The following is a 27,579-nucleotide window of genomic DNA, read 5'->3' as shown; positions in this document are numbered from 1 at the left end:
CTTTCTTTCTTTTTTTTTTTTTCCTGCTGATGTGATCAGGTTGCCATGGAAACCTAAGAGCGCATTTACCCTGTGTGAATGAACAATGCTATCAGTCTTTAATGAACACCCAAAACTTGCTAAAGATGTATTCAGTTTATTCTACCTTCAGAATGATAGCGCTTTATAAAAACTAACAAATTATTTAATTATAGATAGATGTTTAAATGTGAAATTTTGAAAAAACTCCAAACTTGAAAGTAACCTTTGGTTTTGGGAAGTTAAGCTGGAGCATAAAGTGATCTCTGTTTATTCAAATGTTTTTCTCTAATAATCTAGAAGCTGCTGTGTATTATCCTTCAATGAGGGGTGATATTTAAATACATGATGATGTAATTAGTCCAAATGGATACTGACAGTGGTTTTATAGGGCCTTGTACCTAGGCTGAGGGGGGTATGGCAACCCACTCCAGTATTCTTGCCTGGAGAATCCCATGGACAGAGGAGCCTGGCGGGCTACAGTCCGTGGGGTCACAAAGGGTCGGACACGACTGAGCGACTCAGCACACACACATTTACGCTAGGCATTTGCTCCCCACCCCCGCTTTTTTGTTTTTTAAACTGGATTCTGCTTTTCTGTGAATTATAGAAGAGTTGATATGGGTGGGATAGGTGAGAGAGACAGAAATTTATACAGCAGATGTTTTCCAGCTAGAATGAAACATTTTCGGTATTTTAACAGTGTGCGCTGTCTGACTGCCAACCATGCTTTTTCAAAGGGACTTTGAGTTTTTGATTTCAGATTGAAGCTTGACTTAGGTAGCAATTAGATGTTGCTAGGAAATGCCAACCCACTTCAGTATTCTTGCCTAGGAAATCCTGTGGACAGAGAAGCCTGGCAGGCTACAGTCCATGGGGTCGCCAAGAGTCAGACACGACTGAGTGGCCAAACCACCACCACCAGGAAGACCACTGATGCAGTTTAGAGTGAGAAAACAGAACTGCACAAGATGGTCAAGGCGGTTTTCCAAAGAACCAGAAAACTGGGTTACACTGAATAAAGTTATGATTTGTTCATTTAAGGCGGCACTGATAGATGCGTAGCAACACACACACACACACAGATACACATATCCAGAGTTTCACATGTTTATACCTACGTATGCAAATGCTTTCATGCTTCGGCAAAAAGTTGGAAGAGTCTCAAATGAGAAAAGTTTTCATTAAAAGAAATAAAATATGTGTCCAAACTTATTTTTTTTTAATTCCTTCACCACCAGGTATATCTTAGCAATATTTCAGTTCAACTGATAATTTTTCAGTCATTTTTGGTTACTACCACCTTATTTCTTACTATTATGTCCATTGGGATGAGCTTGACTTGCTCAGTTACTGGGAGCAGCCTATAGAAGTGAAGGGCCAGCCAGGGTTGTCTGCATTTCTTGCGGAGGCTACAGGCTGTGGTCCAGCAAACACCCAGCAGATGGCAGAAAGATCGCATCATTCCTCTGGCTCCAACACAAACAGTCAAATTACCAGAGGGTCTTCAGTCCTGTTCTGCTTAAGTGAGGAAAGAGATGGCTGCCTAATCACCACCCCATGTACCCTGCAAACTGAACCCCTCTCCCCTTCTCTAGGCCTTTGTATATCAAGTAAGGAAGGGGTACTTCAGTCCTTATTGTAGTAAATTTAAACAGGCAGCTGATGAAGAAATGGACTTTCTCCAAGATACAATTAAAAAAAACTGCAAGTCATAACAAGATATTATTTGGCACCTAGCATATTGGCGAAAATTCTAACCGTTATTTATGACCTCCTGTGGGAGTATCAGACACATTTATGCACTCCTGTAGGTAGTGGAAATTGGTCTAATCTCTTTGGAGAAACTTTCAGTAATATCTTTTAAATTTAATTTTAAAATATGCATACATCTTTTGGCCCTCGATTTTCATTGCTGGGAATTTACCATTTATACATACTGCACAAATCCAAGGGTAATTATTACAGCACTGATGTAATGGGAAAAAAATAGACCAAGAACAACCTAAATACGCTCAATAGAGCACTTCTTGAATAAACTACGCATGTACCAAATACTGCTGCCCTGGAGGCTCAGCGGTAAAGATTCCACCTGCCAGTGCCGGAGACGCAGGTTTGATTTCCAGGTAAGGAAGATGCCCTGGAGAAGGAAATGACAACCCACTCCACTATTCTTGCCTGGGTAATCCCATAGACAGAGGAACCTGGCGGGCTACAGTCCATGGTGGCGCAAAGAGTCAGACCCAATTTAGCGACTAAACAAGAACATACCAAATACTACAGAGTTTAAAATGGTCAAGGTAAATTTATATCTGTCTATATAGAAAGATCTTGGAGAATGTTACAAAAGAAATTCCGAGATACAGGAGTGAATAATGCCCAGTGGGGCACTTTGTGAGTAAAAACTACACATAGAGTTGTTTCTCTTTATATTCTTTTTGTGAAAATATTTTCATATATGCAGGCAAATTCTGAAAGCATATATAAAAAAAGTATAAACAGTGTTCATCCCTGTGGGTGGCCCTGAGAATTGCTAGGTGTGGAGATGCATTGATTCTCAATTGACATATTCTCCGCTGTTCAAATGGTTTTAAACCATTTTCCTGTATTGCTTATTATAATGAAGATAAAATGGCAGAAAACTGAAAAAATTCCAGTGTGACAAATGGAGGTTAGATGTCAAGAGTTAGCTTTTCTTGCTCATGTCAAAGTCATCAAACTTAGCATCTTGTGGGGAGAGAGGCTGTGGAGGGAGGTGGGGAGCCTGTTTTAGGAGCCCCTCCTCTCTTATTTCTCCACTGTGGTTCACCATAACGAGCTCTTTGCTGGCTCCCCAGCCTCCACACTCCCTGCCCAGGGACTCCCATCTCCTGCTCAGATCACCACTGGTCATCTTTGCAGCTGCCGGAAAACCCACTGCTTTGAATTAAAATTGTGTCCACCGCACAGGCATCATCTCCAGGGGAGGATGGACACAGAATTTCTGTAGCAGCACCGGTGCCTCTCACACAGTCTCCAGCCAGGAATGGCTATGGATTTTTCCTCCTTCTTTACATATCACTGCGCAAACTGCATTTTTTTAATGTGTCCAATCTTCATGAAGGGTGCAAGTAATGAAAGCGAATTATGATTATAGTGTAAGGAAAATACCTAGAGCCGGAAGCCATGTGTGGCTTTTCTTTCAGTCCAAGGGAAAAGAAGCCAAGAGGTCACACCCTTCCCTGGACATCCCTTGCGTCCATCTGCTCTTCCAAACCTGCCTCTGTGCTCCCTGTGCAGGGGTATCGCCTTCCTCACATCCATGGGGCCATCTTCTGCCAAACCTGGGGAAAACCTGTCCTCTTCTCGCTGTGCCTGAGATGACTGATTTTTAAATAACGAGTATCCTTTCTTCTTCTTCAGGGACACAGCCCTTCATTTATTTGATGTGATAATATGTCCTGCTGCAAGTTTGTATTTCCTCCCCCTCTTGTGTACAGGGTGGCCAAGGAGAGGCATGTTGCAGTGCTCGGATGGGACCTGGGGGACACATTTTGAAAGATGACTTACTCAGACAAGAAGCATCTGGTTTTCACCTTTCTTCCCTCCTGCTGCTTCTTGCCTAGGGCTCAGTTGGGATGGCCAGAGCTTCAGCAGTCATCTTGGACCAGCACGGGAGTTTCAGGAAGAAAGCCAGCATTGAGAATAGTAAGACAGAAAGGTTGGAAATACCAGGTACTGTAAGGCCACTCTATCAGCTCTGGCACCCTGACTCTGGTACATTTTATTTGATGGAAAACTGAACTCTTATGTGTTTAAATTGTAGTAAGTTCTCTGCTCTGCTTTTGCCAATAAAACCTAATACTAATAGTTGGGATCTACCTTATTAGTTCCAGTATATTTTTCCAAGTCTGAGTTATTCAGCAGTAGAAAGTGTGATTACTTTGGACAGAGCAACTGCTGAAGAAATGGGGTCTTGGGCCTGCTTTGGTTTTTAAACTCCTACAGAATAATACAAGGCAGACATAGTTTGGTCACTGTTGAATTCTCTTTTATGGAATGCGTTGATACACTTCTTTATGATTTCAATTACTCAGAAGTAATGTTAATATATATTTTTAAATTGGTATTGTCTTATGGAATACTTCTGGGTTGAGTACATTTTGCTCCTATTAGGTAGGTTAATCCCCATGTCAGCCCATGAATATCATAATGGAGAGAGTGTTTCAAGCCAATATGGGTTCTTTCCTTTTGCAGTTCTTCCCTCCTACTTTATACATTGTATAATGAATTTCTGGCATTTAAAAAAAATTGCCCAGTCCTGACCCAATAAGTCCTGACCCAATACTATATAAAGATCAATTCCTATACCTAGTGATAAATTACTCTTAAGAGAGCTTGTTTCAGTTCTTGGGCAGGATCCCTGCTTGTGTATAGTCCCTGAAGGTGGTAGGGAGGGTGAGTGGATGGGATCCAGGCTTTTAGTCACAGATACTGTTGTTGTTCAGTCGCTAAGTCATTTCTGATGCTTTGTGACCCCCATGGACTGCAGCATGCCAGGCTTCCCTGTCCTTCACTATCTCCTGGCCTTTGCTCAGACTCATGTCCACTGAGTCAGTGATGCCATCCAACCATCTTCCTCTGTCACCCCCTTCTCCACCTGTCCTCAGTCTTCCCCAGCATCAGGGTCTTTTCCAATGCTCTTCACATCAGATGGCCAAAATGTTGGAGCTTCAGCTTTAGCATCAGACTTTCTAGTGAATTTTCAGGGTTGATTTCCTTTAGGATTGACTGGTTTAATCTCCTTGCTGTCAAGGGCACTCTCAAGAGCCTACTCCAGCACCAGAATTCAAAAGCATCAATTCTTCGGTGCTCATTCTTCTTTGGAGCTTCCCTGGTGACTCAGACAGTAAAAAAAAAATCTGCCTAAAGTGCAGGAGACCCAGATTTGATCCCTGGGTCAAGATGAGAAGGTGCCCTGGAGAACGAAATAGCAACCCATTCCAGTATTCTTGCCTGGAGGATTCCAGGACAGAAGAGCCTCGTGGGGGCTATACAGTCCATAGGGTTGCACAGAGTGGGACACAACTGAGTGACCATCACTTCATTTCAGCTTCTTTATGGTCCAACTCTCACATCCATACATGGCTACTGGAAAAACCATGGCTTTGACTAGACAGACCTTTGTCAGCAAAGTGATGTCTCTATTTTTTTTTTTAATACACTGTCTAGGTTTGTCATAGCTTTTCTTCCAAGGAGCAAGTGTCTTTTAATTTTGTGGATACAATCACCATCTGCAGTGATTTTGGAGCCCAAGAAAATAAAATCTACCCCCGTTTCTGTCACAGATATAAGAAGGAATATATTTTTGAGAATGGGAGAATTGTTTGCCTTTGACCTTACCAAGCACATACAGATATAAAATACCTGCACCAAGTGTTCATGGCTCCCTTCCTGCACCTTCTAAAGAGGTAGCTCCTTTGCCTCTAGAAGTAATTATGTATTATATGAAAAAGATGTTAAATAACTTTTAATCTAAAACCTTGTATTAAAAATCACGTTGTCAATTTCTTTGAAGCAAACAGGCATCCAAGGAGATGGGCTGGTAAACTTCTTTTGGTGGTATGGGGAAAAAAATGTGCTTGGACTTCTCTGGTGATCCAGTGGTTAAGACTTACCCCTTACACTGCTGGGGTAGCAGGTTCGATCCCCAGTCAGGGAACTAAGATCCCACATGCCACATGGTGTGGCAAAAAAAAAAAAAAAGTAATGATAAAAAAAAATATGCTCACACCTCATCTGCTTAGCATCTTGGACAAATGAAAGTAAGGAGGGGCAGTGTGAGGATACTTGGTACTTGCAAGAGGTCTAAAGGGCAGTAGAACAAAGATTCATGATTTAACTGTAAGTTGGCCCTGCATATATTTGTATAGACTCTATATTCAGTTGATTTGAGCCCTGTGTTGATTTAGACCCCAAGCAAGATGATCTGAGTTGACATATAAAGTATTTTATTAATAATTTCAGAACGTATGCCCATTAATTCCTATTCTTTGATGTCATTTTTATTTCCTCTCATGTAAGAAATTATTTTATAAAAGCCTAAAATTCCAACTTTAGAAATAGAGATTTTTCAAAAATTGCATTTAAGCTATTATTTTCTCTTACTATGAAGGATGAATAAATCTTCCCAAATTTACTTTCCCCATTTAATGTTTTTTGAATGCATGCAATTTGGTCTTGAGTTGAAATAATGTACCTGTTTAGACCTTATTTCTGGAGAAGAGATTTAAAATTGGATGTTACAGGTCACAGATTGGTGTTTATATATCAATTTCATGCTTCAGGAAAAAAATAGCTTCTTATACTACTTGATTAGCAACTTGTGTATAAAAATACATAAATGTAAGTGCTGGTGTTGTTTAAATGCTGGGAGAAGAGAAACTGGATAGACTAGAAATGAGACATAGAAAGCAAAATCAATACCAGTTGTTTAAAAAGCATCTATTTTCCTATTTTATCATTTTTTGGCCATGCCATGTGGAATGGGGGATCTTAGCTCTCCAAAAAGGGACTGAACCTGTTCCCCTGCACTCTTAGTGCGGGGTCTTAACCTCTGGACCTCCAGGAAAGTCCCTTTTGGCCTATTTTAAACCTTATTAATAGTTTTTTAAAAAACAGCCTTCTAAATTATGAGTCATGTAATAGCTATGGGGAGAGTTGGTTTCTCTGATCCACCCTTGTAAAGAAGTGCTTTGTAAAATAACTGCCATAGGGAAGTGCCTACAGTGGCTTGTTGCTCATGTCTCTGTGAGTGGGTTGTTGTAGGACATCTTTTGTGGATGTAAGTTTCAGGGTTATGATGTATCCACAGATGAGCACAGGGACCATAGATAAGGGAAAAAAAAAAACTTACTTTAAGTGGAAAACAACAGAAAACTAAAATAAAATCGCTTCCTGATTCAGTTTGTGTTGAAAAAATCATTGGCGATGGCTAGTTGCACCAAATGTATAGTAAAATAACTTGCTTCTCCTCATGAAGAATGCTTTATGCTTCTGGGAACTGTGTTGGGCAACTCAGAGGCATGTTAAAATATAGCCTGATGCATCTTCAATCTTAAACTTGGCCATATTTTTGCTGGCATGAGCCTTGAAGTTTTTGCTGCCAGAATCTATTAGAAGAATAAAATAAGTTTAATGAGTGCCGAAAGAGAAAAGCAAACAAATATACACACATACGAATATCAAAATCAATATCATAAAATGGCAAGCACCCCCATTTGCCCTGAAGTTCCTCTAGGTTTTATCACAAGTTATAGTGGAGAGCTATAAAGTGGTTTTCTCTGCCATCATTTTGGGAGATTGGGTGAGAGAGGTATGGAATCAGAAACTCTTGAAACAAAAGCAAAAAGGTTTAAAACTGAGGATGGAATAAAGGGCTGAAATAATTGGAGGAGAGTGTTTTGGGTGTACGTGTGTTTGAAAATAGAGCCAAAGGTAAGCTCTGGAAGTTCCTCAGAGTACGGCAACATCTGAGCATGTGCTCTAATCAGAAAGCCTGCTGGCCCATGGCCATGGGTCTGTGTTTATCCCTGGACCCTCCTCTCACTAGCTGGAAGTCTTCTTGACTTCTGTATTTCCTCCTTTTTGAAAGTAAGATTGATTTTCTCAAGTGAAGTGTGTTGAATAGTGTTCCCATCCAAACTGATGTGCACCCAAACCCTCAGCATGTGACCCTGTTTGGCAACAGTGTCTTTGCAGATGTGGTCAAACTAAGATAAGGTCATACAGGATTAGGCTGGTCTTTTTGTTCATTGCTTGTAAGACTCTTATAATTACAAAAATGACAAGAGTACACTTTCCTACAACTGTTTTAAGTTGCATTCTTCTGAATTTTAACTTCATTGTTTCAACTACTTTATTGAGATGTAATAGATATGCAAAAAGCTGTACATGTTTAATGTACACAGACTTCATGAGTTTAGAGATAAATATATACCTTGAAACCATTAACCACCACCTAAGTCATAAACATATCCTTCATCTCCAACATTTCCTCTTTCTTCTAGTACTATTATTCTTATTATTATTATTATAAAAACACAACATAATCTATTCTTTTAGCAGTTTTTTCTCTTTTAAAACCTTGTGTCAAGGGCAGACTTTCAATAGAGAAAATTATTAAGCATATAGTACAGTACTGTTAACTGTAGGCACTCTACAGTTGATCTCTAAGACATATTCATCTTATATAACTGAAATTTTATACCCTTTGATTAATGCCATTTTCTCTTTCCCTCAACTCTAGGCAACTACTATTCTATTTGCAGTTCCTGTGATTTTGTTGTTGTCTGACTCTCAGTTGTGTCCAACTCTTTGTGACCCCATGGACTGCAACATGCCAGGCCTCGCTGTCCTTCACCATTTCTCAGAGTTTGTTCAGACTCGTGTCCACTGAGTCAGTGATGCCATTCTCTGTCATCCCCTTCTGCCTTCCATCTTTCCCAGCATCAGGGTCTTTTCCAATGAGTCAGTTCTTTGCATCGGGTGGCTGAAGTATTGGAGTTTCAGCTTCAACATGAGTCCTTCCAATGAACACCCAGAACTGACCTCCTTTAGGATGGACTGGTTGGATCTTCTTGCAGTCCAAGGGACTCTGAAGGGTCTTCTCCAACACCACAGTTCAAAGGCATTTGTTCTTTGGCACTCATCCTTTCTTACTGTCTAGCTCTGACTACTGAAATAACCATAGTTCTAACTATATGGACCTTTGTGGTAAAGTAATGTGTCTGCTTCTTAATACACTGTCTAGATTTGTCATTGTTTTTCTTCCTATGATTTTAAGGATTTTGGATTCTTCATATTAATATATGTGACATTATGTACTATTTGCTCTTCTTTGTCTAGCTTATTTGACTTAGCAAAATGTTGAGAGGGTAACAGGCAGGAAGGCCAGGGGTCTCCAAATGGAAGAAATAGCCCCCAAGTGTCAGACATTTTTATCTCTCTTAAGCGGCAGGAGGAAACAAACTAGCAATATTTTTTTCCTTCTCTATACAAATTTAAAGAGAGGTTTCTCTTAAAATACTGTGTTGCCATAATGACACCTGGTTTCGCCTGAAGTTAGCTATTCTTGAGCCTAGAGATAACCAATGCCTTTTTCTTATGGAAATGTTTGTCTTAAGCTATGCTAATGTACTACGCCTTTACCCCAAACTCTGTCTCCAAGTCGGTTCTGCCTCTTGGCCCAAAACCTACTTGACAAACCAGTATGTTATACTCAGATATTGTTCCCCTAATCTATGTAAATGAAACTATTTGTATGGTGGTCTGCCCTTCTTTAAGATTCAAGTTAATTATTTTATGGCCCAAGATAAACCATTTGGTGCCAAGATTATCCCAAAATGCATCTTATGGGCGAGGGGCCTGGTGCTATTCTGAATTATAAGACATTCCTTTCTTTCATTAACAGACTGCTAGTGACTATATAACATCCAGCTGAAGACTAGCAAGGGGGTACTCTTTCTGTCCCCTTCTGATGCCTATGTCAGAAGCTTTCTCTATCTCCTTTATACTTTAATAAAACTTTATTACACAAAAGCTCTGAGTGATCAAGCCTCGTCTCTGGCCCCAGATTGAATTCTTCTCCTCCGGGGGCCAAGAATCCCGGTGTATTCGCGTGATTCAACAACAACCTTTCAATGTCTTCCGGGTTTATCTACGTTATTGCAAATAGCAGGATTTCCTTCTGTTTTTCAGACTGAATAATACTCACTTATATGTGTAGACTGCATTTTCTTTATCTGCTAATCCATTTAGGTCTTGGCTGTTGTGAATAATGCTGTAGTGAACACAGGAATGCAGATATCTCTTCCAGATCATGATTTTATTTCCTTTGAATACATATCCAGAAGTAGAAATGCTGGATCATTTGATAGTTCTATTTTCAACTTTTCCAGGGACCTCTGTACTATTTTCTGTAGTGGCTGCTTTAAGTTACATTTCCCTTAGCAGTGTATGAAGGTTTCATTTTCTCGACAATCTTGCTGACACTTAATATCTTTTTTTATAATACCATCCTGACAGATGTGAAGTGATATGTCATTATAGCTTTGATTTGCATTTCTGTGATAATTAGTGATGTTGAACACATTTTTATATACTTTTTAGCCATTTGTTTTTTTTTAAATGTCTATTCCTTTGCTTATTTTTTTTCTTTTTTTAAAAATTTTTTTAACTTTACAATATTATATTGGTTTTGCCATATATCAAAATGAATCCGCCATAGATATACATGTGTTCCCCATCCTGAACCCTCCTCCTGCCTTTGCTTATTTTTTAAATGGATCATTGGTATTTTATTCTGTTGGGTTATGTGAGTTACTTATATAGTTTAGATATTAACCCCTTGTTAGATATACAGTTTAGGATTTTTTACATTGAAGAAATATGTATCTAAACAGATCATGTCATCTGCAAACAGAGGTGATATTATGTCTTTCTTTCCAATTTGGATATCTTTCATTTATTTTTCTTGCCTAATTTCTCTGGGTAGAGTTTCTAGTCCTATGTTGAACATGAGTAATGTGAGTGGACATCCTTCCCTTGTTCCAGATCTTAGAAATCTTTAAGTTTTTCATCATTGAGAATGTTAACCATGGGCTTTTCACATATGACCTTTGCTATTTTAATATAAATTCCTTCTATAATTAATTTGTTGAGAGTTTTTATCATGAAAAAATATTGATATTTGTTACATGTTTCTTATGTATCTGTTGAGATGATCATTTGATTTTTATTCTTCATTCTTTTGATGTGATGTATCACTTGATTAATTTGTGAATGTTGAACCATCCTTGCATCTCAGGGATAAATTCCACTTGATTATGGAATTTAATTTAGTATGCCTGTATTTATTAACAAATTATTGATGAAAGGCATATTAATATATCTTTTGTTACTGAACATTATTGATATTTCAGTATTCACTTATGCAACAAATCACTGGCCAGCTTTAGTCAGTACATTATTGACTGAAATCCTTCAGTCAATAATGTATTAAGAATTTTTGCATTCATGGTCATTGGGAATATTGGCCAATAATTTTCTCTTCGGAGTCTCTAGAATGAACTAACCCTTCCAATACCTTAATTTTGGACATCCATACTCAAGAACAATGAGGCAATAAATATTTGCTATTTTAAGTCACCCGGTTTATGACGCTTTTAAATAGTAACCCTAAGAAATAGACACACCTACTTTATACAAAGAGTAAAAAGTTTAAGTGAGGTTTAAAAGTCCATATAAGAATGTTGGATATTTTATATTAGGAGTATTATATAATGAGATACAAAAAGAAATGAGGGTAAGGAAAAATGCATTTTAATTTGTATAATCATACAAAACTATAAGATTTCCTGACATTTTGCAAGTGTAGTTTCAGAGGGAGGTTCCCATGCAGTTTCCACTCACTACACACCTTTATGAGAATATTAAAAACTGGGAAAGATGGATATGGTTGCTGCTGCTGCTACTAAGTTGCTTCAGTCGTGTCCGACTCTGTGCGACCCCAGAGACGGCAGCCCACCAGGCTCCACCATCCCTGGGATTCTCCAGGCAAGAACACTGGAGTGGGTTGCCATTTCCTTCTCCAATGCATGAAAGTGAAAAGTGAAAGGGAAGTCATTCAGGCGTGTCTGACTCTTAGCGACCCCATAGACTGCAGCCTACCGGGCTCCTCCGCCCATGGGATTTTCCAGGCAAGAGTACTGGAGTGGGGTGGTTGCAGTGACCAGCTTAAAGAGCCAGTAGGTGCACTGGTTTATCAAGATAAATCCAGTCTTCATGTATCTCTGTTCCAGGAGGATTAATGTCTTATATTCAGAATATTTTAATTGTGTGATTCTAATGTTGATAAGAATGGCAAAAGGAAAAAAGATCTAAGTAGATCTTTGATCAGAGAAACAGAGTATTTATGATAAAGATATTTAGAAAATTTCCTTTGCACTCCTAAACATTGGGATATAAGTACTAAAAATCTGACCATATTTTTTTTTTTTTAGGTTTATTCAGAGGAGAAAATAACTAACAACACATGGCTAATTAATGTAAGTGATAAAATAAAAGCAACTGATTAATCAAATTAATGTTCTGACACTTGTCTGGCATTCTTTTATGCTTGGGAGACATCAGCATTTTTTAATCTCCTGCTTTGCAGTTAGGAAGTTGATCTTTGGTCTTATACTGAAGAACCCTGTGTAAGAAACACGAGTGCAGAACACTGCAAATCTGCAAAAGATTTGGGACTAGTTCAGTCTTTGATGGAAGAATTTAATCTCTCATTATCGGGGGGGATGGGGGGGGGAAACTAAAGAAAATAGATATTTTTCCGGTAAACGCTAGATCTATTCAACCATGTTGATTTTGGAAGCAGAAATAAAGTACTTAATTAGGCTGGTTTTCTGGGTGTCAGCTTCATAGGAATGACAAATATGCTTCGGACCTGCTGTGCCAACAATGAGCCAAGTCTAAGAGATCTACTCACACCCGTCCAGTCGAACCCTGGGATGCTCACTTTGTTCGGTCTGACAAAGCTAGTGATTCTCAGTTGCATGACCTCTAAACCTAAATTCAGATTGCAATGTAAATCCATTCTTTAAATGCTATTACCTTAAGAAGGGTAAGCAAGCTGGCCCTTCAAGATGAAGCAGTTATAAACTAACAGACCACTTTAGACAGGAATAGCCATGCACACCAACTGCTGCTTATGTTTACCTATAGGAATCCAAAGGGCAGAGAAGCCTCTTTTGTCCCCATTTCGTTCTGTTGTTATAGCATTAGGTTGGAAAATAGCAAAAGAAAATTAACTGGAAGATATCAGAATTTGGTGCCAGTCCAGGTTCGATGCAGTATACAGGAAGCTTGGGGATGGTGCACTGGGATGACCCAGAGGGATGGTATGGGGAGGGAGGTGGGAGGGGGGTTCAGGATGGGGAACATGTGTACACCAGTGGCAGACGCATGTTGATGTATGGCAAAACCAATACAATATTGTAAAGTAAAAAAAAATAAAAAATAATAAAAAAAAAGAATTTGGTTTCAGGTATGTAAGTGTCTAGCTTTTCTATGTTCTTCCTGCCTGGTTGACAATAAGAGGGCATGCGTACCTGGAATTGATGGGTTTGCAAGGGTCTGTAGAGGTTAAATATTCTGCCTCTTCAAAGCTTGGATCTTTTCAGGCATATATAGAATAGTCCTGAATGCCTGAGGAATAGATAATCATTGATTGGTGTATAGAAGGGACATGCATCTGTAGGTATGTTGTAGGTAGGTATGTTGTTTCTGGTGCTTGAATATAGAGCAGAATAACCTGAAGGGCTTGCCTTTTTCAGTCAAGGATTTTGGAATTTTCATCAAGGATGGCATGGAAGGGGTATTACAAAAGCTTGCATTTGTAAACCACTTCTGCTGCTATTTAGTTTTATTCTGAGTGGAACCTTGTTTTACTGCTACTGCTGCTAAGTCACTTCAGTCGTGTCTGACTCTGTGTGACCCCATAGACATCAGTCCACCAGGCTCTCCTGCCCCTGGGATTCTCCAGGCAAGAACACTGGAGTGGGTTGCCATTTCCTTCTCCAATGCATGAAAGAGAAAAAGTGAAAGTGAAGTCGCTCATTCGTGTCTGACTCTTAGCAACCCCATGGACTGCAGCCTACCATGCTCTTCTGCTCATGGGATTTTTCCAGGCAAGAGTACTGGAGTGGGGTGCCATTGCCTTCTTCAAAGAAAGTGAAAGTGTTACTCGCTCAGTCGTGTGTGACTCTGCGACCCAATGGACTGTAGCCCACCAGGCTCCTCTGTCCTTGGAATTCTCTAGGCAAGGATACTGGAGTGGGTTGCCATCCCCTTCTCTAGGGCATCTTCCCAACCAGGGACTGAACCCATATCTCCTGCATTGCAGGCAGATTCTTTACCATCTTTGAGGATTCCCGTGGACCAAGTTACATTAACCCACATCTTCAGTTGCTGGTCCCTAGTAAAGCTATTATTCGCATTGGATATAGTTGTAGATGTAAAAGGAGTGTTTTCCAAATGTCAATTTTCTGTCTTTTTTGATGAAATATTAACTGATCACAGCTGAATCAATCTTAATAGCCATAGAATACCTGTCTCACATAGTTTAGTAGTTCCACAAACATAGGCTTGTGCTTTTAAATTTCCCACCCAGCAGTACTTGAGTGAAGAAATTAATGAAGGAGTGAATCAATCAATCATGGATCAATGGATGAAGAAATTAAGAATATTTTAAGGACATGTCTATTTCAAATGGATTTTAGGACACTTTAGAAGAAAGATCGTGAAAGACATAAAAATAGATGTCTGGAAATTTTATACCCTTAAAAATGAGATCAGGTCATGAATATTCACAACAGGAAATCATTAACAGGAAAATGAGTATAGTCTCAAAAGATTTGGTCTAGTTAACTGGTTCAATTCTGAAAAAAGATATTTCAAGTAATTTATAAAATGTATATTGAGAAAATACCCCAAAAGAGTAAGTGATAGAAACTTAGAAAGTTGAAAATCAAATTTCACTGAGAATAATGGGTTATTTAGATATAGAAAGTCTATTGAATACTTCAGAAAAAAAATTTTCCTTTTGCTTGTCAAACTCTGTTAAATTTTCCACTTGTCTGAGTATGATAAAATAATCCAAATTAAAATATAGAATGGTATAATACAGACTTTAAAATGATTAGAAATTTACTGAGGATATTTATTTTCAATAGTACTATAGATTTGGTACCTGGGTAGACATCCATCTCAGAAAGAATTCTGGATGAATATTAAATAAACGGATGCATTTCAGAAAAACAAGGACTTCTCAGGTTAAAAAAGCTAATCAAAGGCATAGTAGACCTGAAGAAGAAAACAGTGAAACTGACTTTCACTTGAAGGCATTTGCTGGGCCTGTGAACTTGAGTTGTATTTTAGAAGTCTCCCAGAGTTTGGAGGCGAGGTGGGGAAAGGCAAAATCTAGGGTCTGCCTAAGGTAGAGAATCTGATATGAAATCCTTACTTCCTAAAGCTAGCACCCTAAAGAGTGATCCAGAAATTATCTCTGCCACTCCCAGTGGGATTGTGAGAGAAATTAGTGATCTAAAATATGGGGTTGAGATGAAGGCAGAAATAACATTAGTAAACATTTGGAATTACTAGCTTGACCTCATGCAGCTTTGTAGCCTAAATTATTGTTACCTTTGAGATCTAAATTTAAATTAAAATGATTGCTGACTGATAATTTCCAGAAGTACTTAGCAGAGGTAAATGTAGATCTTAAAGGCACTCGTTTTCATCTTAAATCTCAAATGTTATTTGCAATTAAAACTAAGTACAGAAAGAAACAAAGTACCAAGAGTAAGAACTATCAGCAAAAGCCCCCAAAGCTAGAGAATATGTAATTTTCAGATACAGAACATAAAATACTCGCTATGTTTAAAGAAATAAAGGACAAGCTTAAATGTATATGCATGGAACATGAAACAATAAAAAATCATCAGATTTGGTAATGAGTCAAGTAGAACTGCTAGAAATAAAACAGTAATGTTAAAAGTAAAAATCCAATGGAAAAAGGGACCATTATAATAGAACTTAAACAAAAAATGTAAACTATAAAGTAATTGTAAACTAAAAAATCATGGATAATTTAGCAAAGAGAGATCAAGGAATGGGAAATATGAAAAAGAAGTTGAGAGACATGAAGGCTAGAGTGTACATGAATGTCTGCAGTGTGTCTGAAAGAAGTTTCAGAGGGAATAAAAAGAGAATGGGCTGAAGCAGTGTTTGAAAACATAATGGCAGAAAAATTTTCAAGAATGATGAAAGACACCACCCTCAAATCTCAGGAAGCCCCCAAATTCAAAACAGATAAATAAAAATATGCTGTTTAGACAAAACATTCAATACAAGGAGATAATTTTAAAGGTAAGCATTGAGGAAAGACTGATTACTTCACCCAAGAAAGAGTTAGAAATACATCCAACTTTTTCTTAGCAATAAGAGAAGGCAAAAGACAGTTAAATGACATGCTAAGAAAAAGTAACCATCCATCTAAAATTGTCTGACCAAAAAAAAAAAAAACAACAAAAAACTTTACGTATGATAGTACAGTAAAAAAACTGGTCAACGAAAGGTATGGAAAGTAAATTTTCACCATCAGACTCTACTAAAAGAAACCCTAAAGGACCCAGAGGGATGGTTCAGGCAGGGAGGAGGGAGGAGGGTTCAGGATGGGGAACACGTGTATACCTGTGGTGGATTCATGTTGATATATGGCAAAACCAATACAATATTGTAAAGTTAAAAAAATAAATTTATTAATAAATATATTAAAATACATTAAAAAAAAACAAAAGGTGGGAGATTTCAGGAAAAAGTAAAGAGTATAGAAAAGAGATCTATATAAACATTTCCTGTACAGAACATAATAATGTCAATTCCAAGTGAATTAGAGACCTAAATGTAAAATTCAAATCTATAATATTTTAAGAAGTTAGTATTCAGTAATATTTTCATGATTGCAAGACAAAGTTTTTCTTTAAGTCACGATCTGTCAGTTAAGTTCAGTCACTCAGTCGTGTCTGACTCTCTGCGACCCCATGGACGGCAGAATGCCAGGCTTCCCTGTCCATCACCAACTCCCGGAGTTTACTCAAACTCATGTCCATTGAGTTGGTGATGCCATCCAACCATCTCATCCTCTGTCATCCCCTTCTCCTCCTGCCTTCAACCTTTCCCAGCATCAGGGTCTTTTCCAGTGAGTCAGCTCTTCGTATCAGATGGCCAAAGTATTGGAGTTTCGGCTTCAGCATCAGTCCTTCCAATGAATATTCAGGACTGATCTGCTTTAGGATGGACTGGTTGAATCTCTTTGCAGTCCAAGGGACTCTCAAGAGTCTTCTCCAACACCACAGTTCAAAAGCATCAATTCTTCAGTGCTCAGCTTTCTTTATAGTCCAACTCTCACATCCATACATGACTACTGGAAAAAGCATAGCTTTGACTAGATGAAACTTTGTTTAGAAATTAATGTCTCTGCTTTTTAATATGCTGTCTAGGTTGATCATAGCTTTTCTTCCAAGGAGCAAGCATCTTTTAATTTCATGGCTGCAGAAGGCAGTGATCAAGACCGTCCCCAAGAGAAAGAAATGCAAAAGGCAGAATGGTTGTCTGAGGAGGCCTTACAAATAGTTGAGAAAAGAAGAGAAGCAAAAGGCAAAGGAGAAAAAGGAAAGATATACCCATTTGAATGCAGAGTTCCAAAGAACAGCAAGGAGAGATAAGAAAGCCTTCCTCAGTGATCAATGCAAAGAAATAGAGGAAAATAATAGAATGGGAAAGACTAGAGATCTCTTCAAGAAAATTAGAGATACCAAGGGAACATTTCATGAAAGATGGGCTCAATAAAGGACAGAAATGATATGGACCTGACAGAAGCAGAAGATATTAAGAAGAGGTGGCAAGAATACACAGAACTGTACAAAAAAAGATCTTCACAACCCAGATAACCATGTTTGTGTGATCACTGACCTAGAGCCAGACATCCTTGAATGTGAAGTCAAGTGGAGCTTAGGAAACATCACTATGAACAAAGCTGGTGGAGGTGATGGAATTCCAGTTGAGCTATTTCAAATTCTAAAAGACGATGCTGTGAAAGTGCTGCGCTCAATATGTCAGCAAATTTGGAAAACTCAGCAGTGGCCACAGGACTGGAAAAGGTCAGATTTCATTTCAATCCCAAAGAAAGGCAATGCCAAAGAATGCTCAAACTACTGCACAATTGCACTCATCTCACACGCTAGTAAAGTAATGCTCAAAATTCTCCAAGCCAGGCTTCAGCAATATGTGAACTGTGACCTTCCAGATGTTCAAGCTGGTTTTAGAAAAGGGAGAGGAACTAGAGGTCAAATCGCCAACATCCGCTGGATCAGCAAAAAAGCAGGAGAGTTCTAGAAAAACATCTATTTCTGCTTTATTGACTATGCCAAAGCCTAGGACTGTGTGGATCACAATAAACTGTGGAAAATTCTGAAAGAGATGGGCATACCAGACCACCTGACTTGCCTCTTGAGAAATCTGTATGCAGGTCAGGAAGCAACAGTTAGAACTGGACATGGAACAACAGACCGGTTCCAAATAGGAGAAGGAGTATGTCAAGGCTGTACATTATCACCCTGCTTATTTAACTTATTATGCAGAGTATATCTGCATATAAGTATAGATGCTGGGCTGGGCTGGATGAAACACAAGCTGGAATCAAGATTTCTGGGAGAAATATCAATTATCTCAGGTATGCAGATGACATCATCCATATGGCAGAAGGGAAAGAAATAAAGAGCCTCTTGATGAAAGTGAAAGAGGATAGTGAAAAAGTTGGCTTAAAGCTCAACTTTCAGAAAACTCAGATCTTATCATCTGGTCCCATCACTTCATGGGACATAGATGGGAAAACAATGGAAACAGTGACAGACTTTAAGGCATGATGCCCACTAACTATAAAGAAAAGTATTACTAAGTTAGATTACATTAAAATCAAAATGTCTTAAAAAAATTTTTTTTAATTGGAGTATAGTTGTCTTACAATGTTGTGTTAGTTTCTGCTGTACAACATGCATCAGATATATGTCTACAAATGTCCCCTCCCTCTTGAGCCTCCCTTCCATCCCCCCAGAACTTCTATTTATTTAAAGGCATTATAGAGGGGAAACAGCAACCCAAACGGGGAATAAAAGCACAGACTGCATGAAGGCATATAACTGAGGAACGCAAATATCTAGAGTATGTAAGGAACTCCAGTATTTTAATAGGAAATGGCAAAAAAAAAAAAAAAAAAAAAAAACAAACCAACGGAACAAAGGACAGAAGACTGAGATAGGTACTTCACAAAAGAGTAAATCCAAATGGTCAATAACTTAAGAAACAGTGCTCAGTTTCATTAGTAATTAGGGAAATAGACATACACCCCTAAGTTGGTAAATTTAAAATTCCAGCATCAATTTGTCAGGTGTTGGCTAGGACATGGAGTGGTAGTGACATCTGTGTTTGCTACCAGGAGTCTAAGTCCAAGAACTATGGCAGTCTGGTATTATCTGATAATGTTGAACAGGTACATGGGCAGCAACACAGGTATTCCAGCCTCAGGTGTATTCCTTGTAGACATCTTGAATATGAACAAAGCAGACAAACCCAGAAAACTTCATAGCCATTTTTATTAACCAAAATAGAGGAAATAATTTGCATGTCCACTAACAGTAGACTCGGTACGTACATGGTGAAATATTTGAGAACAAAATATTATGTATCAAAGCAGACACATTATTTTGCCAACAAAGGTCTGTCTAGTCAAGGCTATGGTTTTTCCAGTGGTCATGTATGGATATGAGAGTTGGACTGTGAAGAAAGCTGAGTGCCGAAGAATTGATGCTTTTGAACTGTACTGTTGGAAAAGACTCTTGAGAGTCCCTTGGACTGCAAGGAGATCCAACCAGTCCATTCTAAAGGAGATCAGCCCTGGGATTTCTTTGGAAGGAATGATGCTAAAGCTGAAACTCCAGTACGTTGGCCACCTCATGGGAAGAGTTGACTCATTGGAAAAGACTCTGATGCTGGGAGGGATTGGGGGCAGGAGGAGAAGGGGACGACAGAGGATGAGATGGCTGGATGGCATCACTGACTCAATGGACGTGAGTCTGAGTGAACTCCGGGAGTTGGGGTTGCAAAAAGTCGGACACGACTGAGTGACTGAAGTGAACTGAACTGAACTGATGAGAAAGAAATTAGCTATGGGCATCATCATAGATTTTGCAGAAGTAATAATGAGTATAAGAGGAAAATTATCTAGTATACAGTATGGGTACTGTTGATATAGTCAAAGATTTGTAACAGTAGAAAGTATATTGTTTAGGAAACCTAAGTGAGAAAAGTATCAGCAGAACCTGATAATTAATATGCAAGTCAGGAGGTCAGTTATTTCTGGCACAGAGACAGAGAAGTTAGTTTAAGGAAGGTAGAATAAGAGCTTTTAAATTACTGGCAATATTAAATTTCTTATCTTGCATATGGTGACATGGTGGTTAAGTGAGAATTTGCTCTTTTAATCTCTTCTAAAAGTTTGTAGAATGTTTTCCTCTATATCTTAGTCAGCTTGCGTTGCTGTAGCAAAATACCATAGACCAGGAGGCTTCAACAACATACATTTATTTCTCATAGTTCTGAAGGCTGGAAAGACCACAGTCAGGGTGCCAGAAGTTTGACCTCCTCCTGAGGATTCTCTTCTTAGTCTGCAGACTGCTTCTTGCTGTACCCTTAGGTCGTGGAGGGAGGGAGAGCAGCCCTCTGGTCTCTTCTTACAATACCACTAATCCCTCCTGGGGGCTACACCCTCGTGATCTCATCCAACCCTCTTTACCCCTAAACAGCTCCACCCCTAACGCTATCACATTAGGGGTTAGCGTTTCAACACATGAGTTTTGTGGGGGCATAAACATTCAGTCCAAAGCAATACCTTTTATAAAGTCTTCTGTATGTATGGTTTTTATTATTATTATCATGCTTTTATTTCCTGGCTGCGCTGGGTCCTTGTAGCTGTGCACGGACTTTCTCTTCGCAGTGTGTGAGCTTCTCATTGCGGTGACTTCACTTGTTGCAGAGCACAGACTCTATGGCTCAATAGTTGCAGCACACGGGCTTAGTTACCCTTCAGCATGTGGGATCTTCCTGGATCAGGGATCGAACCTGCGCCTCCTGTATTGACAGGCAGATTCTTAATCACTGGAACAGCAGGGAAGGTCCTGCATGATATTTTTTTTTACAGTTAAAACCTCTGAATTAAAATTCCCCTCAAAAAGGTGGCCCTTTTAAGAAATTTTAAGTACTTTTAAGAACCATTTCCAATGTTAACTTCAGGCAGGGACTACAGGTTGTTGTTCAGTCCCTTAGTCCCGCCCGATTCTTTGCAAACCCATGGACTGCAGCACGCCAGGCTCCTCTGTCCTTCACTGTCTCCCGGAGCTTGCTCAAACTCATGTCCATTGAGTCGGTGATGCCATCCAGCCATCTCATCCTCTGTTGTCCCCTTCTCCTCCTGCCCTCAATCTTTCCTGGCTTTAGGGTCTTTTCCAATAAGTCAGCTCTTCACATCAGGTGGCCAAAGTATTGGAGCTTCAGCCTCAGTCCTTCCAAAGAATATTCAGGGAAGGACTACATGTAATCTGTTCCTTTATCCCAGCACCTAGCATAAGGTCTGGTAGGTAGTAAGGATCTTATTACTAATTGAAATACCTAGGTACTTACTAACTGAAAGATATAAAAAATATTTTGGTTGAAATTTTACCCTCTTAGTGTAATGAAGGTAAATTCTAGCAACGGACAGTTTTTTGGAAACCAGGTTCGTAGTTACAAAGGTCTCTTATCATGACTGGATTGTATATGTTTTTGCTAAGTGGAAAGAATCCTGGTGAAGGTCTCCCTGCTCACCATGAACTTCCACACATGTTGTGCTGATTAGCAGTTTATTTGTGGTAACAAGCTCCTTCCGAACCCCAAACCACTCCATCTCTAGGGAGGTTCTAATAGTGATATTCAGCAATCATTTGCAACTTAGCATGAATTAATGTGACTGGATAATTAATCAGCTGGAAATAGGGACTAGAACGAAAGGAAAGGGATGTTGAACACTCAGAAATGCTTGAGTTACACCATAACCTTTAATTTTGTCTGGCTGGGTGACTGTTCCAGAGATGTCTTTTCTGTGGGAAAATAAAAGTCAGGGTCACCAAAGAGCAGGCCAGGCTATTGAAGAAACTCACACATTTTGTGGACACAGACTTTTTATTCATCATAGTGCTTTGCAAAGGGTTATGAACCTAACGTGTTTATTCTATCTTCCTTTCCACACCCACTTCAGTTTCAGTGGCGAATTTGTCCTCTGAAGGGGCCTGATAAGGATCAGTCTCTTACTTCCTTGCCAAAGTCACCAGCTGAAAAAATCTTTGTTGTTCTTCTCAGATAGAAAGTGAACTTGAGCTAGTAACAAGGTTGGGCCTGAGTTAACCTGACATGGTCTTGGAACTTGGAGTACTCCGTTTTTACTTTGGACCTGTTGTGGGCACGAGAAAATGTTAAGCTTCTAGAAATACCACAGGAGGGCTTAGGCACTGCTCCAAACTGCTGATGAACTCAAGAGAGTATCCATTAGGAATTTTGTACCATGTATAATATTAATGAGATCATCTGTAAGTTGTTGCTTTATAAGATGTAAATTTTATTATTGTGCTTTCTTTAATCCTGGGTATCATGATGAAAAAGTATAACAGGTATAGGTGTAATAGATTATATTACAGGTAAAGAATCCACCTGCTATTGCAGGAGAAATATAAGACTTGAGTTTGATCCCTGGGTCAGGAAGATTCCCTGGAGGAGGGCATGGCCACCAACTCCAGTATTCTTGCCTGAAGAATCCCTTGGACAGAGGAGACTGGCAGGCTACAGTACATAGGGTTGCAAAGGGTTGAACACAACTGAGCGACTAAACACATATATGTAACACTTACGCTATATGATATATACAACACACACACATTTATATATATATATGCGTCCTCACATTTATGTATGTCCGAGTGTGTGTGTGACTCTTTGTAAGACAGATGTAGAGATGCAAATATAGCTGAAGCTGACATCTCTCTGAGCAGGAACAGGAGGGACAGAAAGTCTTTGCCAGTTGCATTTAGGGGTGTGGGGGCATAGTTTCCTGGAAAAATTTTTTGTTCAGTGACTGTGTGTATCCTCAAATGAGACCTTGTCAGCTTTCTGGGGTTCCCAGGACTGATAACTGTTTCAAATGTTTAATGGCATTTTAAGAGGACCAAGATCCACTTTTCACTAGCAGGCTTCTGTGGGCTTTTAAGGTGACATGAAGGAAGGCAAGGTCTGGCTTGACTCAGAATCTTAGGGGAACATATTAGTTGTATGCCAGTGGTGGGAATATTATGAAAATGAAAGCAATAAGCATTTGCAACTTAGTTAAAAAAAAACAAACTTCAAAATTAGCCTTGGAGCCTATTTGGCATTTCTTGGGGTGGGGCTCTTTAAAATGTGTGGGTGACTGGCCCTCTCCTACTTCTGCAGTCCAGACCTGAGAGATGTGCTTGTAGTCAGCTGTCCTGGCCTAATAAGGCTGAGGGTGATAAATGTGGATGGTGATTATGCTGAGTGAACTGTGCCGTGCCCCGTAATCCATTCGCTTATTGATTGCACAACTCCAAGATCGATGAGGTGCACCAGCTCCATGGGCTGACCCTTAGCTCAAGCGCAGCCCAGTCTGCGGACACTGTGGAACTGGATTTATGGAAGATAACTGGGCACCAGAAACCTGTCATAGACCTTATTCCTATACACAGTAACCTTTATAGTTGTGCACGCGAGTGAAGATTTCAGGGTCTGTGTACGTGCTGGTCCCAGAAGCAAATGTGCTTACTTGTCTCTTCTATGTGTCCTGACTACCTTGACCTTCTCCATACTTTTACACATATCAGTTCTATTTAATGTGTCAATTTAATTGATTTAGTGTCTGGGTCTAGGCATTTTATTAACCTAAGTCCTATATAGATGTCTTATATGGTGGCTGTGCAGGGTATTGTTATAAATGAGGTTTACATAAGAAAGGAAAAAAAAAAAAGACACATTTCCCCACTTGACAGTCTTTTCCTCGTTTTGACTCTCTCATAAGTAACAACCCATCTCACATGATGGTAATAGGGGATACAGTGTCTGGAAAAATGGAAAAAAAAATCACCTTATTTTTTTTTGCGTGTGCATGAGTGCATGCATGCTCAGTTGCGTTTGACTTTTTGCAACCCTATGGACTGTAGCCCGCCAGGCCCCTCTGTCCATGGAATTCTCCAGGCAAGAATACTGGAGTGGGTTGCCATTTCCTACTCCAAGCTTACCACTGGAGGCCTTGTTTTTTACGGAGATGCTTGTTCAGCATTTCTTTTTCTTGTTTCTCTTTGAGAACTCTCAAAACCTAGTTATGATTGACTGCATATCTTGGCTTTGAAATTCTTACTCTTATCTTCTTTATCAATAGCTGAAGTAGAGAAAACGATACAAGCCCTACATATCTGCCTGGGGAAAAGTGACAACGCTGAAAAGCAAAGGTTTCAAAGGGAGTATTTAAAAGATAATGGAACATAGGAAAGATAGTTAATTAAATGCTTAATCTTAGCATAGCATCAACCTCAAGGCTCTGGCAAATAAAGGAAAGATGGGACTACTATCCCCAAATTACATGTTAGCTATACAAAACAGAGGCGGGGAGGCCCAGGTGGCTCAGAGGTAAGGAATCTGCCTGCTGAGCAGCAGATGCAGGTTTGATCCCTGGGTCGGAAAGTTCTCTGGAGAAGGAAATGGTAACCCACTCTGGTATTCTTGCCTGTGAAATTCCATGGACAGAGGAACCTGGCGAGCTACAGTCCATGGGGAACCAAAGAGTCAGACGTGACTTAATGCCTAAACAGTAGCAGCAGCATTTGAAAACAAACTGTGAAAATGCTGGGAAATGGTTCCTTTAGTCATCTCCTTGAAAAAGTTATTCGTTTAAAAAATATGCTAGCAATGCACTGTCGGTTGATCCCAGTTTATCCTGAGTTGTGTGACACAACCTGCCTTTTACTATGTGGAGAGATCTTTGTGTCCAGTGGCATTCAGACTGGCAAAGCCAATACAAGTATCTCTGAATCACAGAAAACTAATAGATTGACTTGTATTTTTAACAACCTAAGAAAATATGAACATTCATTTTCTGAAGGAAACTGGTGCTCTTATTATTCATATGTGTTTCACCAACTCCCCTATTGCCTCAATCACAAAGCATTGTTTCACCAAAAAGTCCTCAGTATTTAAACTCCTAGACTTTTGCTAAATATTGCAGTTTGAATATAAATAGCATAGCTTCTAATGATTTCCTTCTGAGATATAGCCTAAGCTCATTCAAAAGTGTAGAGTGGGTCCCCAGGGCTCAGTCACATAATTTGGTTTGACATTTACATATAGGTCTCCAGAAGACCAAATATGCATCTTAATGTCAGAAAGTAAATTGTGTTTTCATTCTTTTTTTTTTTTCTTCAAAAACTTTATCTGATGTGACTGGAAGAGTCTAAACTAGGAATCTTAAACTAGGTCTTAATGAACAAACATTTGGCCTCAAAACTAGAATCTGTTACCAGGAATTAATGCTGCTTTCCAGGTGACGCTAGTGGGAAAGAACCCATCTGCCAATGCAGGAGAGGTAAGAGATGCAGGTTCAATCCCTGGGTAGGGAAGATGACTTGATGGATATGAATTTGAGCAAGCTCCAGGAGTTGATGATGGGCAGGGAAGCCTGGTGTGCTGTCCATGGGGTTGCAAAGAGTTGGACACGACTGAGTGACTGAACTGAACTGGGAAGATCCCCTGGAGGAGGCATGGCAACCCACTTCAGTATTCTTGCCTGGAGAATCCCATGGACAGAGGACCCTGGCGGGCTACAGTCCATGGGCTTACAAAGAGTTGGACACGACTGAAGAGATTTAGCACACATTCATGCAAACCAAACTAAAATCTATGGAGTATTTTCTGTGTGCCAAGCAGGGCTCATTGTTTCTAACATAGGTAGCTTATTTAATCCTCGTGTAACCTTCTGAAGTGAGTGTTCTTGTTTTACAGGTAGAGAAATTGATGGGGAGGGGTTAGAAAATTGTCTGGAGTTCTGGTTCTGATAGGGCTTGATAGGCACTCAATTCCTACTTCTTCCTACTATAAATGAAAAGAGAATGGAGATAAAACCCACAGAATCCATCTCCATGTCAGCGAAGAGAAAAAAGAAAATCCATATAACCCAAATTTTATGTGAATCCCGTATACCATAACCGGCAAATTAAGCTCAATACAATGTCAGAAGACAATGGCATGACACTAATGAGAAATCAAGAAGGAAAGTGTGAACCAAGGGTTTTACATTCCACCAAGCTGTCCTTTAAATAAAGGACTATAGACAGTTTTAACATGAAAGAACTAAAAAAACATGCCTATGAATTCTTTATGAGAAATATACTAATGTGTTAGCTTCAGTCATCAGATTATTAGTGAAATTTCATCCAAAAGCTTTAAATATATTGAACTGTAAGCTGTAATTTAGCAGAGGAGGTTAATTACTGAAAGAAAGCAGGGAGTCATAATTAGACTAGGTAAGTCAAGCCAAGAAAGTATTAAGTAAGACAAAGTATGTTACTTTATAATGGTTAAATTCACATTAAAAATATATGGTTTGTAAACTATAATATTCTTCATATAATATACCATAACTTTCATAGTTTACATAAAGAAACATTATAGATTAAGAGCAACTGCTTTTCAAACACGCATAAATAATTATAAAAATTAACTTGCAATGAAAATGCCAGCAAATTTCAGAAAGCAGATATTTTATTGGCCATAATGTCTGATCAATATGCCAGGAAATTTGGAAAACTCAGTAGTGGCCACAGGACTGGAAAAGGTCAGTTTTCATTCGAATCCCAAAGAAAGGCAATGCCAAAGAATGCTCAAACTACCGCACAATTGCACTCATCTCACATGCTAGAAAAGTAATGCTCAAAATTCTCCAAGCCAGGCTTCAGCAATACGTGAACTGTGAACTTCCAGATGTTCAAGCTGGTTTTAGAAAAGGCAGAGGAACCAGAGATCAAATTGCCAGCATCCGCTGGATCATCAAAAAAGCAAGAGAGTTCCAGAAAAACCTCTATTTCTGCTTTATTGACCATGCCAAAGCCTTTGACTGTGTGGATCACAATCAACTGTGGAAAATTCTTCAAGAGATGGGAATACCAGACCACCTGACCTGCCTCTTGAGAAACCTATATGCAGGTCAGGAGGCAACAGTTAGAACTGGACATGGAACAACAGACTGGTTCCAAATAGGAAAAGGAGTATGTCAAGGCTGTATATTGTCACCCTGCTTATTTAACTTATATGCAGAGTACATCATGAGAAACGCTGGACTGGAAGAAGCACAAGCTGGAATCAAGATTGCTGGGAGAAATATCAATCACCTCAGATGCGGATGACACCACCCTTATGGCAGAAAGTGAAGAAGAACTCAAAAGCCTCTTGATGAAAGTGAAAGAGGAGAGTGAAAAAGTTGGCTTAAAGCTCAACATTCAGAAAATGAAGATCATGGCATCTGGTCCCATCACTTCCTGGGAAATAGATGGGGAAACAGTAGAAACAGTGTCAGACTTTATTTTTCTGGGCTCCAAAATCACTGCAGATGGTGAGTGCAGCCATGAAATTAAAAGACGCTTACTCCTTGGAAGGAAAGTTATGACCAACCTAGATAGCATATTGAAAAGCGGAGATATTACTTTGCCAACAAAGGTCCATCTAGTCAAGGCTATGGTTTTTCCAGTGGTCATGTATGGATGTGAGAGTTGGACTATAAGGAAAGCTGAGCACTGAAGAATTGATGCTTTTGAACTGTGGTGT

General features: G+C 39.3%; 1 long non-coding RNA gene across 5 annotated transcripts in view; it reads left to right on the top strand.

Moving 5' to 3' along the window:
- LOC129635788 (uncharacterized) overlaps positions 1-12,104 on the top strand; it is a 240,093-nt gene extending 227,989 nt beyond the window's left edge. For 2 of the 5 annotated variants that reach the window (XR_008706458.1, XR_008706457.1), the window contains exons 6-7: positions 3,624-3,732; positions 12,060-12,104. This is a non-coding gene — a long non-coding RNA (uncharacterized LOC129635788). Of the gene's footprint in view, positions 1-3,623; positions 3,849-12,059 lie in introns of those variants that run through there. The other 3 variants (XR_008706462.1, XR_008706455.1, XR_008706459.1) reach the window with 3 other exon arrangements.
- Positions 12,105-27,579: the final 15,475 nt, after the last annotated feature.

The sequence above is a fragment of the Bubalus kerabau genome, chromosome 21 (assembly GCF_029407905.1).
Source record: "Bubalus kerabau isolate K-KA32 ecotype Philippines breed swamp buffalo chromosome 21, PCC_UOA_SB_1v2, whole genome shotgun sequence".
Taxonomy (NCBI): domain Eukaryota; kingdom Metazoa; phylum Chordata; class Mammalia; order Artiodactyla; family Bovidae; genus Bubalus; species Bubalus kerabau.
Note: the sequence above shows the minus strand (reverse complement) of the source record. Positions and strands in the feature narration are given on the sequence as shown.